At 38.8% G+C, this 5,020-nt stretch overlaps 1 long non-coding RNA gene across 1 annotated transcript; it reads right to left on the reverse strand.

The window, feature by feature from the left end:
- Nucleotides 1-2,499: 2,499 nt before the first annotated feature.
- LOC122648434 lies at nt 2,500-3,485 on the reverse strand. The gene is made up of 2 exons (XR_006331074.1): nt 3,363-3,485; nt 2,500-2,759 (listed from the first exon to the last, which is right to left on the reverse strand). It is a non-coding gene; the product is annotated as an uncharacterized LOC122648434 (long non-coding RNA).
- Between the last annotated feature and the right edge of the window lie 1,535 nt (nt 3,486-5,020).

The following is a 5,020-nucleotide window of genomic DNA, read 5'->3' on the forward strand; positions in this document are numbered from 1 at the left end:
CAAAGGATTTATATCTCAGGTCATCATTAGTTTCATCTAAACTGCAGCTTGTTTTAGCAGCAGAATGGTCGGTGAAGTTGCAGTGACAGCTTCACCTAAGGATGAAGGCCGTAAATCCCAATCGAAGAAGAAGGTTCTCATCACAGTGAAGAAGATCGAGAGATGGATCCCAAAGAGAGATCAAGAGAATCATCCCTAGATAGATTCAACGCGCCGAAGATTTGAGATTTGGAGGAAGAAGATGAAGTTCAGAGGAAGAAGAAGATGAAATGAAAGTGTGCCTCTCATTTATTTTATCCCAAAGGTAAAAGGGTCATTTTACATGTACCCAGAGTTATTTTAGGCACAAAATTTTTTTCTCCTTGGCAACGCACAATTTAACTGACGGACACTAACGAGCTAGGTCTATTGTAATAGATCATAAACTGTAAGGGAGGGAAGAGTAATAATTGAAAATAGATGGAAGGAAAGTTTAATTAGAGCAAAGTATAGGGTGGAAACAATAAATTTCTCAACTCTAAATAGCTAGAATAAAAGACAACTTTAATTACTGACCCAGGCCCACACTTTAAGTTAGAGAAACTTACTAAAAAGGACTTAAAATAACCAACAATTGGACCTTCTTTTGGAAAAAGAAAATTACAATATTGTCCCCCATTAGTCCATTACTTAAATTAAGAGAAAATACCAACCCCACCCCCAATCCCAATGGCCACTTAAAGAGCATTGTTTTGGTCGAAAGGACCTAGTTCTTGTGCTGGGCTGGTTATTCAGATTGCATTGAGCGAACGATGTTGCCGTTCGGTAGTGATTGTCTACTGTGTTGTCACTAAATTGAGTACTGGAGACAATGTCACTCGGTGGAGAGTGTGAGGGATGTAGCCGTTCGATTGTGATTGTGACGTCGTTCGGACTAGAGCATCAAAACATTATAAGTAAATGGGGCACCTTGGCTCCTAGAGTAAAGAGCAAGAGTCTTCTACTCCGACATATCCTAAAGGCTCTGTCAGAGTGGGGGCCTTATGATATATCCAAATATAACCATCCAATGACGTCATGCCATGTTATCGGATCGTCACATTTTATTAATGACTGAAGGTCCAACGGATTACGCCTATACAGTCATACCCGCTCCAATGAGGAGTCCATTCATAAGAACGGCACAACATGCATGCTACATAAGAATGACTCAATCCGTCCTTGTATTAATTCACTTCTATAAGGAAACTACAAAGTAGCGCTCACGATTCCTATCAATCTGGGATCACTTTCCTAAAGGGACTCTATCACTGATTCTTCTACCATGAGTAGAAGACTGACAGATTGGGACTCCCAAGGAACTGTCATATTGTTGTATCCTAAGCCCCTAGGTCTCCCCTCCTTAATTCATCCCCCGTCCCCTCTGCTTAAGGAATGTGGCGTTTGGTTTGTTTTTCTTGTTTGAAATGTAATTTGTCTTCTCTCCCCCCAATCGGGAAGCCCCTTGTTCCCCCTTTTTTTTCTGGGATTTCTCTGTTTCTCTAATGAATTATTTTTCACCCCAAAAAAAAATCTGTATGAGGGCAATGGTACAGAACATGAGGAAGATCACTACAACTTCCTTCTTCTAGTGATGACAGTAAAGGTGTAATATCAGGCAGTCTAGTAAGAAAGTAAACTCCAAAGGTCAACAAGATTAGGAGCTTATGATCTAAAGTTAGCACCCGAACCAACCTGCAAAGTTTCCCAACTATTTACCTTCCTAACTTACAGTAACTCGCAATTTTCAAGAGATGGCATTAATCTCTTAATACTCATAGCCACTGATATAGCTACTCAACAAGTTGCTTGGAATCTAACCTTGCCTTTTGCATAGGCAATCTCTTTGATTGGATCAGAGGTTGGTTCCACTGCTCTACACATGAAAAAATCAGCAGGACATGAGCCACTAATGATCGATGGTAGCATTTAATGCCAATGGCATTGGCCTTCTTGCTGGATCATTTGCCAAAGGAAGATGACTCAATGAGGGCCCTAATGTTTTGATACATATAACACCAATAATAAGTCTAGTATTGGCTTGATTTCACCCTCCCCCAATTTTCTTTTGTTCATATTCAGCAGCTCCAGAAGTGATTCCCCACATTATGGAATATACCCACAGAATCATTATATTTATACCTCTTGATTTCCAATAGAATTAGAATGACTGACTGTTTGGGATCATATTAACAGTCAGTTCTGGTTTGTGAGATCTTCCCACTTTCCCAGCCTTCCAATCCATAGACATGCCCATGACAACTGGATCATTAGATGTTCAGATCCAAGGACATCTTCTATCCCACTGGGACCAACCCTATACCACACCTTTCACACCTAAAAGAGAAATTAGGGTTTTCTTATTGATAGGTTCCAAAATAAATTTTCTTCATATAACTGGTTATGAAAGCCAACAGAAAAAGCTAAAAAGCAAATACAGAAACCTCAGATAATAAAGCCAAAAAAGGGCGTTATTTGGGATGATCGAAGTAAAACAGCTAAAGTCACATTGGTTCTCATGATTTTCTAATCCAAAATATAAAGTATGATTTACAATTATTAGAGACTTCTCGGCTAATATAGGACAACATGCAGTTCTACAATCTGAATATGGATATAGCTTAGAAACAGACATGAGGAGGAATCACTTTTCCTGGATTCATGATATTGTTGGGATCCAAGGCTGCCTTTATTCTTTTCATTGTCCTCAAAGCCTCTATTCCAAGTTCCTTTTCAAGGTACTGAAAAAAACAAAGAAATTCCATTTGGTCAGTGGCTATTTCATTGAATTAAAAACTGCCACTAGAAAAGGACCCAATTTCTCAGAAAAGCATATATATTTAACTTGTGCAGGAATAAAAGCATCAGAGTACTCCCCCACCACCACCATCTCCCTCCCCCCCCCCCCCCCACAAAAAAAAAAAAAAAAAAGGAAAAAGGTTTTAATCCATATCAGAATGCCAGGTATTACAAGGGATAGTATTCTACTGACGCATATGGTAAACATAAAGGTAAAATATTTGTTTTATTCTTTTAGTCCCCTTCTTCGATGCTAAAGTTTGAAAAGTTTTTCATATACATCCCAAAGAAAGCTACATGAAATAAACATGAGAAGAACATGGCTCATCTATGCATTAGTATTGCAGTTTGGCAATCAATTCGATGTGGTAAAAGCGAAAGTCAAGGAAAAGGAATGTGAATTTCTTGGTATAAGTGCTTGATGCCATTTAGGAAGAAATCATCATGATAATGTTTAATATTGTGGTTTCTGGGCTCCTTCAGGGTGTGCACCAGGATTATTGCACAAAATGGCACCCAACTGATGTATGAAAGAAAAGATATACCTTCATTTTCCCAGTGCCAACACCATGTTCCCCTGTACATGTTCCTGTTCAATTATAAAAGCACAAAAGGAGCTTATTATAATATGTAAACATTAAAGACATCATAAATGAAGGATTTCGAACTATGCTCGTACGCACTGCAATAAAGGAGCAGTAGAGCAATGATTTTTGTTTTAAATATACAATAAAACATCACTGAAAAAAATCCTATTCCTACCACTAGCTTATTGTAACATAAGCAATTGACTCACATGCTAAGAATGTTTTTAAGAAATTACAATGTTGCACACACACATATAGAAACAAGAACCACATGAGTGAAACTATTGCCAATTTACAATATGCATAGGCAATGGGTTGTGTTGAGAGCTGAATGCTTGGATAGTCTAAGGTAGACCCCAAGCCATATATTTATAATAATGAATGAAAGTGTCCCTATCATAGCCGGCATGGTTGCACATGAAATAAAACAGTGAAAAGTTTTGAATACCCCGCACGGTATTCTGACCCATACAATCCAACACTCCCCCTCAAGTTGGAGCATATATGTCGTGCATGCCCCAACTAAATTAAGATAGGAAGAAACACTTTGCCACTTAGCCCCTTATTGAACACATCGGCTAACTGATCAGTAGACTTCACCAAAGGGAACATAGATGAGTTCGGCTTCGAGCTTCTCCTTGATGAAATATCGGTCAACCTCCACATGCTTAGTACGATCATGCTGGACAGGGTTATGAGCAATGTTAATGGCTGCTTTATTATCACAATAAAGCATCATGGGAAGATGGACAGCAACACCAATATCTTGCAACAATCCTCTAAGTGACAAAAGTTCACAGATTCCTTGTGCCATTGCACAGAACTTTGCTTCAGCACTGGACCTTGCCACAACATTTTGCTTCTTGCTACTCCATGTGACAAGGTTTCCACCCACAAAAGAACAATAGTCAGAAATGGATTTTCTAATAGTAGAGCCTGCCCAATCAGCATCAGTATAAGCTTTAACTTTTAGATGACCATGGGAGATAAATGGATTCCTTTTCTTGGAGCAGACTTCAAATATCGCAAGATGTGGAGGACTGCCTCCATGTGAGAGGAATAAGAATCATGCATAAACTGGCTTACCAAACTTACAGCAATGGCTATGTTTGGTCGTGTGTGAGAGAGGTAGATTAGTTTGCCCACTAATCATTGATAACGACCTTTGTCAATAGGTTCACCTTCTTTCTCCTTAAGTCTTGTAGTAGCTTCCATAGGAGTATCTAAAGGATGACAACCTAGCAACCTAGTCTCAGACAACAGATCTAGGAAATATTTTCTTTGAGAAAGAAAGATGCCCTTTGAAGATCGAGCAACCTCTATCCCTAGAAAGTATTTTAGAGTTCCCAGATCCTTTATTTCAAACTCACGGCCAATGAAGATCTTCAACTTATTGATCTCATCACCATCATTTCCGATCACCATAATATCATCAACATAGATAATAAGGATAGTTACCTTATCACCAATACGTTTGATGAACAAGGTGTGATCAACATTGCTTTGCTTGTATCCCAAAAAATAATAGCCTTGTGAAACTTGCCGAACCAAGCTCTAGGTGATTGCTTCAACCCATAGAGAGCACGCTTCAATTTATAAACTTTGCCCTGGTAGTA

The sequence above is a fragment of the Telopea speciosissima genome, unplaced genomic scaffold (genome assembly GCF_018873765.1).
Source record: "Telopea speciosissima isolate NSW1024214 ecotype Mountain lineage unplaced genomic scaffold, Tspe_v1 Tspe_v1.1103, whole genome shotgun sequence".
NCBI classification, from domain to species: Eukaryota; Viridiplantae; Streptophyta; class Magnoliopsida; order Proteales; family Proteaceae; genus Telopea; species Telopea speciosissima.